The 16675-nt window shown below is 41.1% G+C and overlaps 1 long non-coding RNA gene across 1 annotated transcript in view; it reads left to right on the top strand.

Annotated features, from left to right (window-relative positions):
- LOC136386046 (uncharacterized) overlaps positions 1-16675 on the top strand; it is a 394494-nt gene that overhangs the window by 327596 nt on the left and 50223 nt on the right. The window lies entirely within an intron of this gene.

The following is a 16675-nucleotide window of genomic DNA, read 5'->3' on the forward strand; positions in this document are numbered from 1 at the left end:
CCCAGCCCAGCCTCGTCCGCGGAGTGCCGCCGCCGCCGCCGCCTCCCGACGCGCCCACTGCAATCACCGCCCGGCGACTGCTGCAGTCCGCCCAGCGCCCGCCGGGAAGAGAAGGGCGGTGGGAAGCTGCTCCCTCCGCCCCCTGCTGGAGCGGAGGAGGAACTGAGCCTCTACAGGCCGCCGCCGCCGCTGCACCGCCCACCGCCCCTCCACGCGGCCAATCCAGGCGCCTAAAAGGCAATTCCAGGCGCCTAAAAGGCTGAACACTTCAGGCCAACCCCTTCCTCCGCCTTCTCTCCCACGGCTGCTTACTAAACAGCCAGCCTCAGGACTTCGAAAAGGGACTTAGCCAAGGTAACACTGTGGTTGCGTTAGAAAGAATCCAGATACCCCGGTTACCAGCACGATCACCCTGTCCCAGTTCATCAAGTATTTATTGAGCTCCTGCAGATGTGTGCCTAGTACTGCGCAATGAGCTTTAATAGAAATGAGCGAAGCAGAGAAAAATAGTCCCTGCCTCATCTCTGGTCACCAAACCCTGAGAATTAAAGGCAACAGCCACCAGGCTACTCAGAGGTGCTGGACACGTCGAGCTCTTTTGTGCTCTGTGCTGTGGATTGCATTATGCATTCTGCTTAGAATGCCCTGCCGTTTCTCCCTTGCTATTCCTTAAAGCCCCAGTTCAAACGTTACCTCTTTGGTGAAGCCTTCCCTGACTCGAAGGAGACTTGGGTATCCCTACCAATGCTCCTGTAGAAAGGGCGCTTCATTTGTCCAACTTAAATCAACTGACTATATGTCACATACTGTTATTTCTTTCTCTCTTTTATATGTATTCTGGACAAGTGGTTCCAGATCTTAGGTGAACACATTTTTTAAAATAGAGGAAAACACAAGATTGCTAATTTCTTATTTTGACAATTGAACACAATTTTTAAAACTACCTACTACTACCTGACCTGTGGTGGCGCAGTGGATAAAGCAAGGACCTGGAACCCTGAGGTCGTTGGATTAAAACCCTGTGCTGTAAGGCGCACAGGGGAGTTGATGCTTCCTTCTCCTCTCTCTCTCTCTCTCTCTCTCTCTCTCTCTCTCTCTTTCTCTCTCATGTCTCTCTTCTCTATATAAAAATGAATAAATAAAATCGAAAAAAAAAGTTAAATAAAAACCTACCCACTACTATGTTGTTAAAGGAAGTACATTTCCATATAAAATTATGTGAACCCTGAGTACTAATAAGGGTCCCTGGAGGCTAACTAGGCTCAAAACAAACCAACAACAAAAAAAGGCAGACCCTCTCAGCTGTTTCTTCACGGGGCCTTCATGCAATCTGCACCTCCCAGAGAACTCTCTATAGCAGTGGTTCTCAACCTTTCTATTGCCGTGACCCTGCAATACAGTTCCTCATGTTGCGGTGACCCCAAACCAAAAAATAATTTTGGTGGCTACTTCATAACTGTAATTTTGCTACAGTTATGATTCGGAACGTAAATACCTGATATGCATTATGTATTTTCCGATGGCTTTAGGCGACCCTGCCGGGGTCGTGACCCACAGGTTGAGAACCGCTGCTCTATAGACGCTGCCTACCTCTACGCTGCTAATCTGCCTGCCTACACTGTGTTTCTGCCATCTGAGCCAGCCCTTACAAAGGAGTTCCTGCAATTATATTTCCATCAATAGGACTGAGGCCTTCCCCCACCCAATCAGGTTGGTTCTATCTGACCTATCAGGGGCAAGGATCGGGTATTTAAGTCAGCTCACCTGCTGCTCCCCTTCTAGTGAAATATATGCACAAACTACAGCGAGGACCAGAGGAAACCTGCATCAAGGAGGCGCTGGGGGACAGCGTCGCGGGGGGACGACAACAGACGACGACGACGGTGTCCAGGACCTGCGTCGGTTGGCACAGGCCAGCGGAAGCCGGCAGAGGTCAGTGGAGCTTACTAGCGGGGACTGGCCCCAGGGCCTTCATATTCCCAGGGGCAGCATTCGGGTTACCTGCTGTTTTTACAGTAACCCTGCTCCAGCACTACCGAGCTGTGTTGCAACCATGTTCTAACCGAGCTGTCTGGCAATCCTGCTTTGGCACTACCCAGTTGTCTGGAGGTCCTGCTCCAGCACTATGAAGCTGTCTCACAGCCATGCTTTATTATCATGAAGCTGTTCATACTAAATAAGGTTTTTCTTTTACCATACCCTAATTGGGTATTCTCTTGGTGTTTGAATTGACACCAAGGATCCTCGGTTGACGATAAAGGCATAATCTCTCAATAAATCATTAAATATATTCGTTTCGGGGGGGGCAAGTGCTGGGGAAACAGTTGTGTTAGGTTGGCTTGCTTGCATTTTGCATGATTAATGCAGAGAGGAGTTTAATAGGGGTTGCACGCCCTGGGCCCTGACTTCTAAAGGGCCCTGCAAAACACCAGCTTTACACTTTTTTCTAATGACAAGGGACACTGTTGGAAGCCGATCAACAGCTACTGGTTGATGTAAGGACCAAGAAAAGATCAAAATGTTAGATTCAGGAAAGTGTGCTGGGATTGCCAGAGTGTAGGAGCAGAGACAGGGAGGTAATCATAGGGACCCTGTAAGGCTGAGAACAAAGGAAGACAAACGTTTGCATTCCATTGGTCAGAGACCCTTATCAGAAGTTTATGTTTGAAATTCGCCAATGAGCTAGACCCAGCCCCTATTGCTATGCTGTGTGCGACCCCCTTAGCGAATAGGTAACTGCCACATCTGCTTCTGTATAATGCTTGCTTACTTAGGATATATAAGGACCTAGCTGTAAGCGCCAGGCGCAATTCCCGTTTGTAGCTCCTTGTCGGTACGGTGTCTCCGGACACCTGGGAATTCGCTCCTGCGCAGGTTAAACTGGCCAATAAAGAAACATCTATACTCCTGAAAGTCTCCGACGTCTGTTCTCGTACCTGGTGCATGCTACAGTTGACATAGTCACAGCAAAGAAGATCAACAACTGCTGGTTGACACAGTCACAGCAAAGAAAAGGCACGATACTTCCCCCCTTAACTTTTTGAATTAATTTGGTTTTTTATCCCCCCTTTTCTGGGTGCTATCATTTATGGCACAGGAATAATAGCACCGACTTTCCCTGCAGATTCACAGTAATTTCTCTGGAAATGAGACAGAGGGTGTGAGTTCCACAGAAAAGCCTATAAACCCCCTTGCCTGGGCCCATAGACATAGGAGGCTGGCTATGATATCCCCCGAAAAGGGCTAAGTCTGTGGGAAAATTCCCTCCTATAAATCATATTAGGAAAAAATAGACTGTGACTTATGAATAAGTAGGAAACAGTAACTATACCCAAAAGCACCTTTCAGCTTTCACCTAATCCATTACTTTACCTCCCTAAACTTTTCATATAATAGAATAGAAAATTTTCCTTTCCTCTTGCATACCTGACCTGCAGGTAGTGGAACACTCTGAGAAAAATAAAGTGAGAACTTAACTAGTATATGAATATAGTAGACAATAAAATTTGACTAGACAATAGGACATTAGGTAAGGTAGAGTTATTGATCAATACTGACCTTTTAGAAGCTTGCACAAAAACTGTTGTTGCTGTTTTCAAGTTATTGTATAACTGTCCTTAGAATGACTTACCATCTGATTTATAGCTTATAGAAATGTACTAACCATTGCCTAGAAATATGTAACCATAGTGAAACAAAAATAATTATTAATCAATGTATTCTGTATACTATGTGATTGTAACTTAGTGTGTGTGTATAAAAATAAAGCTATACTAGCCATTGGCGGAGATGCCTGGCAGTTAATGCTAAGGAATTCAGCTCTCTCACTCGTTTTGTGCCAATGCTGTCTCTTCTTGTGGGACCCCTGGATACCCCCTGGGCTGGACCTCGGCATTTGGTGCCCAAACAGGGACCCGCAGGTAAGCCCCCTCGTTTTCTTGGGATGGATAGGACTCCACTCAGGGTGCTGCAGACCCCCCTGTAAGGAAGACAGGGTGAGGATAGGTGGAAAGTAACAGAACTTGACATTTTGAGAAGTCATGGGCCATACTGAGTCTAAAGAAAGAAGACTCTTATAGGAATTATTCAGCATACACTTTCTCTGAAAGGAGTTAATATTTCCCTCAACAAGTAGCTCGTTTTCTGCATTTTGTACAAGAATGTTCCCCATGGTTTCCAGAAGAGGGAACACTGAGTCTCGAGACATGGGCTAAGGTTGGAAAAAATTTAAAACTCTCTTATGAGCTACATGGGCCAGAAAAGGTCCCAGTTGATACATTGCATTATGGATCTTGATTAAAGATGCCTTAGATCCAGAACATGAGGCACATAAATTTTCAAAAGCAACTGCTCCTCCAAACGAAGAGACTCCATTGATTAAAAATAGAAGGCAGTCTCAAGATAGTGCAGATTATGGAATGGCCTCTTTAAAATTGAGTAAACATCAGGATGATAATAAAGACCCTTTATTGCCATCTGATGAGGCCGAATTAGAAGATGAGGCAGCCGAATATAATAGGGACAATGAGGCTTGGGGTTCCAAAACAATATTGCCCATATTATATCCCCCCAAGACTGACAAAAAGGGTCAAAATAAGGTTATTAGAATGACTTTGCCTCTACCAGTACAATCACCAGATGTTAATAAAAGGGGAAACTGATTTGGCATTATGTTTCCCTGTGGATGCAGATGGTGAATTTGATGATGAGAGGGTTCCTACATGGGAGCCACTTCCTTATAAATTATTGAAAGAATTAAAAACGGCTTGCAGTAAATATGGACCCACCTCTCCTTATACTATGTCCTTCATGGAAACAGTTTCTCATAATTGGATGACTCCTTATGATTGGGAACAGGTCGCTAAAGCCTGTTTATATGGAGAAAATTACCTCCTTTGGAATGCAGAATACGAGAAGCAAGCCTTTTGCGGGGGTTGAATTTGAGAGATTTCGGCTGCCAGTTGTAGCAGCTATTAGAATTTAAGAATTATTAGAAGACTGAGATGAGTTTTAAAGTTGTGTTATTATCTTATTTTCTTTAGTAAATAGAAGAACTTAAGAGTTTGGGAAAATTACAGCTTTTTCTGTTCTCTTTCTCTCAATTCATTTTATTTCTTTCCTGTTCTATGCCTGAAAAGAGGGCAAAGGGAACACCTGTTTGGATATGCCTAAACAGAATCTCATAAACGGCCGTTCTCGAAACTTTTCGAGAGAGAGTTCTGTTTGGTTTCTATCCTTTATGTTCCTATCAAAATTGCCCTGTGTAAAGATCACGCAGGCCACGTTGTAATCTCTAAAATTCCAGGTTTCTCTAATCTGTCTGATTTGTCTATTTTGTCTGATTCTTGTTTGTGTTTGGTCTTTGTTTATTGTTGTCTAAATGTGATTTTTTAAATTCTTCCATACAAAAATTGGATATGCCGGCTCTAATATTATAAAAATATCATCCCTACAAATTTATAATTTTAATTGAAACAAGTAAAGTGTGCTCATTTAAATTTAAATACAATGGAATGTGAATCCTAAAGACTTCCTAATTTTGACTAAACTGCTTCAAGCTTCAGGATGCTTGCTGCAGCTGCAGAGCTTGAAGCAGAGTAGATTTACCTAACAAAGGTGTAGATTTTTTTAATATAGGGAAATAATAAAAGCCACACTAGAATTTTCCAACTTTAATGTGCTCTTTAAATTGCGTGTTAATTAATGGAATAGAAATGTTTTTTATGAGTATAGGAGAGTCATATCCTGGAACTCCTTCAAATCTTCTTTATCATGCTTCTTACTTTAAAAAATTTCTTTTAAATGCTGATATACAGGATTATTCAACAGCTGAGAAACTCTGGAATCCTACAGGAGATGCTGAACCTGTTTCTCCTGCAAACTTTTACCCTCTTTTATTTGATCCAGCTGATAATGCTGTTTTGTCTTCCAAATAGCTCCAAATATATGGAAAAGGCTTATATAGGTCAGGGGTAGTCAACCTTTTTATATCTACTGCCCACTTTTGTATCTCTATTAGTAGTAAAATTTTCTAACTGCCCACCTGTTCCACAGTAATGGTGATTTATAAAGTAGGGAAGTAACTTTATAAAATTTATAAAGCAGAGTTACAGCAAGTAAAAGCATATAATAATAATTACTTACCAAGTACTTTATGTCGGATTTCACTAAGTTTGGCAGAATAAGTCTTTATAAAACAACTTATTATAGTTAAATCTATCTTCTTATTTATACTTTGGTTGCTCCGCTACCACCCACCATGAAAGCTGGAATGCCCACTAGTGGGCAGTAGGGACCAGGTTGACTACCACTGATATAGGTGAATAGAAATCCTCAAACCCCTCAGTAAAATCTTCTGAGCATGGTTTTTAAGGTTTATAATAATCAAGAGAAACAGAAATGGCAGACAGAACCCAACAGAGATCAGGCAAAATACCAGCTCTTGGTACATGCCCTTAAAGACTCCAATGCCCCAAAGGGGCTTTATAGGACTCCATCAGGGCCCTGCTTCAAGAGTGAAAAGAAAGGTCATTTGAGCTAAAGCCTGCCTTTAAAAGGTTTTGTGATACCTTTAACATTTCACATGTTCCTGGCATCCCTTACAATCCACAGAGACAAGATGTCATAGAAAGGACCCATCAGACCCTGAAAATGCAGATTCAAAAACTACAGGAGGGTCCTGGCCAGTTAGCTCAGTGGTAGAGTGTCGGCCTGGCGTGCAGGAGTCCCAGGTCTGATTCCCGGCCAGGGCACACAGGGGAAGCGCCCATCTGCTTCTCCACCCCTCCCCCTTTCCTTCCTCTCTGTCTCTCTCTTCCCCTTCTGCAGCCAAGGCTCCATTGGAGCAAAGTTTGCCCGGGCGCTGGGGATGGCTCTGTGGCCTCTGCCTCAGGCGCTAGAATGGCTCTGATTGTGGCAGAGCAACGCCCCAGATGGGCAGAGCATCGCCCCCTGGTGGGCGTGCCGGGTGGATTCTGGTCGGGCGCATGCAGGATTCTGTCTGACTACCTCCCCGTTTCCAACTTCAGAAAAATACAAAAAAAAAAAAAAAAAAAACTACAGGAGGGTGAGTTAAAATATAATTCCCCACATCAGCTCTTGAATCATGCTTTGTTTGTTGTTAATAATCTTAATTCAGACAGTCAAGGCCACACTCGCATGTTAAGACATTAGAATCCAGATCTGGAAAAGCCTAAACCAATGGCAAAGTGGAAGGATTTATTAACAAGTCAGTGGAAAGAGCCAGATGTAGTTCTAGCCCAGGGGAGAGGGTATGCTTGTATATTTCCACAGGATGCTGACTCTCCTCTCTGAATCCTGAACCGGCTAATCTGCCATGTCTCACCAGAGGCCTCTGCTACCGCCACTGTCCCCTCCTTATCTCCATCCTCTTCCTTATTCATAAAGCCAGAGGAGACTCCTGTGCCACCCTCATCACTGGTGACTCTCCAGCAAAGGCCATTAAGGAACTCTCCATATGATCCTGTTACCCAAGCAATGCAACGATTGTCACTATAGGAAGCTAGACAACCTCACTATTGTGGTCAAAGGCTGGCTCACTCTACTCGAACCATCAACCCACCAACTTGGGGCCAGTTGAAGGCACTATCTGAGAGGGATGATTTACTTTGTGACCAACAAAATATACATTGTAACCCTACTACTATGTTTGCTGCTATGCTAGATGTAATTTCAATTCAGGTACTTACTGTTGGGGCTATTGGACAAAACAAATCTTATTGGGCTTATATTCCAAATCCACCATTGGTTAAGCCTGTTACTTGGGGAGGAGATGATATACCTGTATTTAATAATCATACTAAATTCTTGGGAGGATCATCTAGTTCTTTTATTATGCATAAAACTAATTCAAATTTCTCATTCCATAGAAAAACAGATAATGTACCTATATGTTTTATGTTTAATAATACTCTCAAGATTTCTGGGTGTTTTCCTACTACACTTAAGACTATTTTGACTGACTCTCCTAAAAGTAATAAACCTGGACACATAACAAGAGACTTATGGTTTCTCACAATTTTAATTCCTGGAGGCACTGACCCCCATGAGTATAATCCTGTTACCTTGCCCCTAAGGGATTTCACCCATGTAAACTTTATCCTCCAAGAAGGGTAGCTCAAGAGCCTTACTGGTGGTCTTTAGAGAATAGACTTGATTTCCCCACATGGCAAAAATGTGCATATCCCAATTATATGAATTATAAAGCATATGCTGTTAATTTCACTGTACAAGATTGGTCTAGTCCTTATTTTGCTCATGATTATAGAATACTAGTGCAGGAAATGAAATATGTATATAATCGGACAAATGAATATGACCTTTTAAATAAATATATCACACGCTGGCAAACTACCAGATGGGTACCTGCACAGCTGACTTATCAGAATGGATCAACCACCAGGTATCAAACAAAGCTTTGGCAGCTAATTGCAGCTGCCGCACCTGTGCATATGGTTAGGCCTCACCCTTATCCTGTTCAAATATTTTTGTTCATGGTTGTGTACAGGCTCCTTATGTGCTCTTGATTGCTACAATGGACAGTAATCTTTCTGTTATCACTTATGTCTATGTCTAGCACTTCCTGCTTTCACTGTGTTTTAACAAACTGTCTATCTTATGACACCAAAGCACAAGCCATGTCTATTTTACAGCAGCCGCCTTATGTGATGTTACCTGTTAGTCTGTCTCAGCCTTGGTATGATGACCCAGGGTTGCATGCATTACAGGCTGCTTCTGAAGCGCTTGCTCACCATCGAGAAAAGCGATTTATTACAGAATTAATTTTAGGAATTAGTGCTCTTATTGCTATTATAGGATCTGTAGCTGCTTCTACCACCACTTTAGCTCAATCAGTTCACACTACAAATCATGTAGATAGCTTATCTCATAATATATCTCTTGCTTTAGCAGTACAGGAGACTATAGATAGAAAGTTAGAAATGAAAGTGAATGCTTTAGAGGAGGCTTTTATTCACATAAGAAATGAGCTGTTAGCTATGAAGGTTAGGATGACTCTTAGATGCCATGTAGGGTTTAAATGGATATGTGTAACTCCTCTAGAATACAATCAGTCTATCATAGCATGGAATAATATACAGAATCATTTATTAGATATATGGAGTAATAGTGATATTAGTTTAGATTTGAAAGAATTACCAGCAGATACAAAATTTAGGACACTTGGGCTCTTTAGTCTCTGCCTCAGAAGTAGCTGATCAATTTGTTGAAAATATTAAAAGTATGTTTTCTATGCATGGCCTGACCTCTTTAGCTAACAATATAGGCATAATAATAGCTGTGGTAATTATCACTCTTCTTGTCCTTCCAGTCATCTTCCGACTCTGGGAAACAGCGGTACAAATACAAAAGCTTCATTTAAAAAATAGAAAAGGGGGAGATGTTGGAAGCCGATCAACAGCTGCTGGTTGACATAGTCACAGCAAAGATCAACAGCTGCTGGTTGACACAGTCACAGCAAAGAAAAGGCTCAATGCTACTTCCCCCTTTAACTTTTTGAATTAATTTGGTTTTTTATCCCCCCTTTTCTGGGTGAGTGTGCTATCATTTATGGTACAGGGATAATAGCACCGTGCTTTCCCTGCAGATTCACAGTAATTTCTCTGGAAATGAGACAGAGGGTGTGAATTCCACAGAAAAGCCTATAAACTCCCTTGCCTATGCCCATAGACATAGGAGGCTGGCTATGATATCCCCCGAAAAGGGCTAAGTCTGTGGGAAAATTCCCTCCTATAAATCATATTAGGAAAAAATAGACTGTGACTTATGAATAAGTAGGAAACAGTAACTATACCCAAAAGCACCTTTCAGCTTTCACCTAATCCATTACTTTATCTCCCTAACCTTTTCATATAATAGAATAGAAAATTTTCCTTTCCTCTTGCATACCTGACCTGCAGGTAGTGGAACACTCTGAGAAAAATAAAGTGAGAACTTAACTAGTATATGAATATAGTAGACAAATAAAATTTGACTAGACAATAGGACATTAGGTAAGGTAGAGTTATTGACCAATACTGACCTTTTAGAAGCTTGCACAAAAACTGTTGTTGCTGTTTTCAAGTTATTGTATAACTGTCCTTAGAATGACTTACCATCTGATTTATAGCTTATAGAAATGTACTAACCATTGCCTAGAAATATGTAACCATAGTGAAACAAAAACAATTATTAATCAAATGTATTCTGTATACTATGTGATTGTAACTTAGTGTGTGTGTATAAAAATAAAGCTATACTAGCCATTGGCGGAGATGCCTGGCAGTTAATGCTAAAGAATTCGGCTCTCTCACTCATTTCGTGCTGATGCTGTCTCTTCCTGTGGGACCCCTGGATTCCCCCCAGGGCTGGACCCCAGTAGGACCCAATATATTTTTTCTGCACCACCGGCCTCAACATTAATGCCTGTGCACAGGGAAGGGCCATGTGTGCATAGCCTGTGAAAGGCTATGGGTGCTTGCCATCACGGTGGATTACACAAGGACCGGCGGGGTTGTGCATCAAGAACCGGGTGTCGTGGACTGGTGTCGTGGACCGGGTTCAAGGACCGGCCTCGGTTAGCACAGTCCAGCAAAACTGGCAGAGGCCAGTGGAGCTTACTAACGGGGACTGGCCCCTAGGCCCTTATATTCGCAGGGGCATCCTTTGGGTTATGTGCTGTTTTTACAGCAACCCTGCTCCAGCACTACCGAGCTGTTTCATAGGCATGCTTTATTACCATGAAACTGTTCACACTAAATCAAGTTTCTTTCTTTCACCGTACCCTAACAAGGTATTCTTCTTGGTGTTTGAATTGACGCCAATGACTGTCAGTTGAAAATAAAGGCATAATCTCTCAATAAGTCATTAAATAGATTCATTTGGTGGGGGCGAGTGTTGGGGAAACAGTTGTGTTAGATTGGTTTGCTTGCATTTTGCATGATTAATGCAGAGGTGGATTTAATAGGGGGCTTGCACCCTGGATCACAACTTCTGAAGGGCCCTGCAAAACACCAGCTTTACACTTTTTTCTAATGACAGAGGACCCAATACAGTGGCATCTTGAGAGACGAGTTTAATTCATTCTGTAACCGAGCTTAAGTCAGTCAACTCGTATATCAAACAAATTTCTCCCATTTAAAATAACTGAAATAGATTTAATCCGTTTCAGCCCTGTGAAACATCCCCAAACCATCCTAAATTACAAAGAAAAATACATGTTTTTAATTAAGAAACACACATGTAAACTTTACCAATGCATAACAAAATATGTGAAATAAAAGAAAAAAGTATTATTTAGTATTGTATTCCTACCTTGGAGACAGATGAGTACAGCTAACGGAGGTGAATGGCGGAGGAGGAGGGAGAGAGGAAGGGATGCAGGCACTGTAGACACGGAAACTAAAACTGCACTTTCTTAACACTAAATGTAAACTAAAACTGCATTTTCTTTAAACAAAACTAAAACTGCACTTTCTTTACTTAAAATGAAACCACAAAAACTTAATTGTACAAAAATGCACTTTCTCAAAAAAAAATGCACTTTCTTAACTTTAAACTTAAGGTAAGCTTAACATTACATATTTTTCATTTAATCATCACCTGTTTTTGCCTTTTGGGCTGCACTTTCGGCACTTTCACTTGCAGGACATACAAATAAAAATCTATCCAAAGAGGTTTGCTTTTGCCTGCCTTTTAAAATGTTACGGAAATGTGACAAACAAGTGTCATTGAAAGTGCTGAAGCATGACCAGTTGAAACTTTTTCTGGGTGTTTCTTTTCAATGAAACTTGAAAGCTTCTCCCACATTGCCAGCATGTCTTTAATTTCACTTGTAGGAATCACTTCCTCTGACTCTTCCTCCTCCTCAATACTAATCTCTTGCAGAAGCTCCATATGTTGCATCATCTGTAGCTCCTTCAACTCCTCAGTTGAGAGTTCCTCCTCATGTTCCTCGATGACCTCGTTTATGTCACCCTCATCTACCTCCAGTCCCATCACTTTCCAAGGGACACAATCTCCTCCAATGCTTTTACCTTGGTCTCGGTCTCTGGTTCGAATCCTTCAAAGCCCCTGTCTGCAACAACATCAGGCCATAACTTTTTCCATGCCGAGTTCAAGGTGCTTGTAACCTCTTGCCATGCCAAGTCAATAGTGCATAAACACATCACAATGTTGTAATGATCTTTCCAAAAGTCTTGAAAGGTTAGAATTGTATTCTCAGTCACCTCAAAGCAGCAGCAGAACAAGTGCTTTGTGTAAAGCTTTTCAAAGTTGGAAATTACCTGGTGATCCATAGGTTGCAAGATTGAAGTCGTGTTGGGTGGGAGATAGAGGACTTTCACGAATTTGAACTCATCGAGAATGTCATCTTCAAGACCAGGTGGGTGGGCTGAAGCATTATCAAGGATTAGTAATGCTATATTCGGGAGTTTATTTTCTTGAAGATATTTCTTCACTGCAGGACCAAAGACAAGATTTACCTATTCAATAAAAAACTGCTGCATAACCCATGCCCTAGCATTGGTGCTCCACATAACCTGCAGTTTTTCTTTAACAATCTTGTGAATCTTAAAGGCTCAAGGATTTTTGGAACGATACCCTAGAAGTGGCTTTAATTTACAGTCACCACTAGCATTTGCACACAATGCAAGGGTCAGACAGTCCTTCCTGGATTTATGGCCTGGCAGCTTCTTCTCCTCTGTGGTAATGAAAGTCCTCCAGGGCATTTTTTTCCAAAACAGTCCTGTTTTGTCTCAGTTGAACACTTGTTGGGGGATGTAGCCTTCCTTTGCGATAAGCGCAGCAAAACGTGCAATGGACTCCTCAGCTGCCTTAACATCAGCACTCACAGCTTCACCATGCCTCACCACCGAGTGGATGCCAGATCTCTTCTTGAAATTTTCAAACCAGCCATGACTTGCCTTAAAAGTATCTTCTGCTGCCTCTTTTGAGGTTGATGGTTCTTTCTTCTTCAAGTCACTGTAAATAATACGTGCCTTTTCGCATATTACAGTCTCTGTCACTGTATCTCTTGCCAGCTCTTTCTCTTTCACCCACACCAGCAGAAGCTTCTCCATTTCTTCATGGATATTTGTCCTTAATTGGGACAGAATTGTAGTTCCTTTCTCTGGATTTGAGCTTTTGATGGCATCCTTTTGTTTAAGGATGGTACAAATTGTAGATGTACTGTGGTCGTACAGCCTTGCCAGTGCAGTCACTCATATACCACACTCATGTTTTCCTATTTATTTTTATTTTTTTGCTTTACTTCTATCAACATCATTCTCTTCTTCTCACCACTGTCCTTTATACTCACTTTCTTCGGCCCCATGATAGCACACAAAAAAAGTTAGTAAAAAATGCAAAAATAATGCAAGAACGAGTACAGCACATGAGATTCAGCTTGATTCTGCGAGTAACACGTGAGAAAGAACAAGATGCTGGTGTTGTGATGCCGATACTGGACCCATGCGCCAATGCGCCAACTAACAGCAGCTTCCCGGATCACAACTCCGATCTTGGAATTTCACTCGGATCAAACAAAAATACGAACTGAGTCGCAGCTCATATCTTTAAAAAAAACTCGTATGTTGGTCTGCTCTTACTCAAGGTACCACTGTATTTTTTTCTGCACCCCAGGCCTCAACCCACCTTAATCCGCCTCTGGATTAATTAATGCCTGTGCACAGGGCAGAGCCATGTGTGCATAGCCTGTGTAAGGCTATGGGTGCTTGCCATCAGGGTGGATTATGGAGTGCTTGCCTGTCACGTTGAGACTATTAAACGGGAATGGTCCAGTGGTTTGTAGCTCTGCAGTTCAAAATGAATGTGACATATGCTAAACCTTCCAGGAATTAACAATCTAGGTAAAGAAACATGACAAAAAGGGTTGGGTGGCAGAGATTGCTAGTTGACTATTAAACTTTTTCTCCCTGATCCAAGTAACATAACTTGATTTTGTTGAAGGGTAGTTATGTACCCAGTTGAGAAAACATAACTTCCCAGCCTTCCTTTCAGATAGGAGTACCCATGTGCCTAAATATAAGACAAGGGTATGTGAGTGCAAGTTGTTGGGTGAGGCTTCCTAGAAATCTTCGAAATTTTGTCTGTGTCTATATGTGTGTGAGCATGCACTAATGTGGGGGTGTAGGAATAATGGTGCCTATGAGGCTTCTAAACTCAGAGGCCCTTTTATGTTACCTTCTTACTCATCCTCACCGAGATATGAATGTGATGGCTGTAGCTACAGCAAATACATTACACTAAGTAAATCTTGGGCTAGGAAAGCAGAGCTCAGTTTTGGAAAACAACAAAAAGTTAAAAGGAGCCACCATAACAATATTGAATTGCCTACCTGTGGATTTCTTTCATGTGATAGAAAAATAATGGGTTCTTAATGACAGCCAAGCACAATTGCTAATGGATGCAACATATAATTATAATACAGTGAGAGACAAAGCTTAAAAGAGGTATGTATAAAGACCAATGAGTTCACATTCAAGGAAAGGATGAGTTCTGTCTGGGAGAAAGGAAATTGAGGAATTCATAAAGGGAGTGACATTTGACCTGGGCTTTTAGCGTATGAGTAGCTATCTACTAGGCTGGGAAAAAAATATGTATTTTAGATGAAATGCTGTAGTTCTGGAATTCCATATACCATATTTTTCGCTCCATAAGACACACTTTTTTCCCCAAAAGTGGAGAGGGAAATGCCCGTGTGTCTTATGGAGTGAAGGTACATTTGTTTTTAGCTGCTGCAGGTTCCCGGACAACTAGAAGAATATTTGAACTTTACAGTCTCTTCTCATTTGTTAATAACAATGCTGATGGTTGTTAACACTGCTGTTGAGTTTACATTGTTGAAATATTATTGTGGTATATTTTATTAAATATTTTAACAGAATTTGGTTCAGAATATTTTTTTTTTCTTATTTTCCTCCTTAAAACCCTAGGTGCATCTTATGGTCAGGTGCATCCTATGGATCTAAAAATACCGTAGTTTCTGTGGTATAACTGGTGAATTTTGAAAGCTGGATGATGAACTTAAAAATGCACTTTTGATTAGAAATGGATGATGTGGCATTAAACATAAGTAATTATGGGAACCATTAAAGGTTGATGGCCAAAAAAATTTTGACCAAGGGGCACTATTAAAATAAAATTTACATACTTTCCCTCATATGAATTTCTTATTTTCTTTTATTTATTTATTTATTCATTCATTTTAGAGAGGAGAGGGAGATACAGAGAGAGAGAAGCGGGGAGGAGCTGGAAGCATCAACTCCCATATGTGCCTTGACCAGGCAAGCCCAGGGTTTCGAACCGGTGATCTCAGCACTTCCAGGTTGACGCTTTATCCCACTGCGCCACCACAGGTCAGGCTGAATTTCTTCTTATTCCTGGAAAGAAAATAAAAATATGTTGTTCCTTTGTGTAATTCTATTCATCCTAATGTTTAAATACTTTAAAATTTTAAATGAATGTTATTTCACCATTCTTCAGTTGCTCTTACCAAACCTTCATTTAACCATTGCTATTGATAAGTTAGGAAAGTCATATCTCCTCTTCAGTCTATATGTGTGTTAAGCAAGTAAATATAGTAGTCTTTCCTACACTGTATTGACAGTCTTGGACACAAGTAATTTACCACACAATACCTATAAATATTGTGATTTATTTGACTAATAGTGAAAGGGATATTCGGAAACAACCAACATTTTTCACATCAGTAGAAAGTTTTAATTAATACTGTTTTCTTGTGAAATAGAGAATTTTATTTAATTTACATTGGGGGAAAATCAAAAGCAACCAATTGAAATGCCCTCTATAATCTGAATTTCTTTTTGGAGGGAGAATATGATCAATACAGTCTGATAAATAGCACATTTTAAAAAATAAGCTATAATATACAAATAATATTTGTAAATAAATAAAAATAATAAGGAACTAATTACCAGAAGTCACAAAAAAAGGAATGTGTTTGAATATGCCCATAAAAGGTTTTTCAGACAAGTTTGGGTCCTATGGTTGAGTCATGAGGGAAACAGGATAGGGGAGGGGAAAAAACACTAAGTCATTTGGAGACCAACTTTAGCCCAATCCCACAAGGAGTGCTGGAGTAGGATTTAGAGATAAAATTGGTTTACCTCGAGGCAAGGTGACTGACATTATGTACTCTCAGCATTCAGTCATTTACTGCAGGTTACAGTGCTGTGTGGGGAGTGGGGATGTTGAGTACTGAAGCTCTTATTCTGAAGAGTGCAATTCTCCAGTGAAGGGAGCAGCTGTAATTAGCAACCAGTGCCCACAGCTGCTGAGGGGTAGGTCCATCTGCCTTGTAAAGGGAGCCTAGACTGGTGCAGTGTGTGCACGTTACAATATGCAAGCACTGTCAAGGGCATCAAGACTCCAGATCAGCACTTAATAAACATATAACTGAAACATACCATAGAAAGCATTGCAGAACTTGAACACTCAAACTACATGTGATATGTTTGCTAAAACTATGTTATGAAAACTACTAGGAATATTGGGAAAACAGTTCCCTTTCTAACATTGGGTTTCAGAATATCCTCTCCCCTCCCCTTACCTACTTTCTTTGCTAAGCATTAGCAACTGGTGGTGGCTTCCATGATTTTTTTCCATCAGTGAAAGA

This window comes from Saccopteryx leptura, chromosome X (genome assembly GCF_036850995.1).
Source record: "Saccopteryx leptura isolate mSacLep1 chromosome X, mSacLep1_pri_phased_curated, whole genome shotgun sequence".
Taxonomy (NCBI): Eukaryota; Metazoa; Chordata; class Mammalia; order Chiroptera; family Emballonuridae; genus Saccopteryx; species Saccopteryx leptura.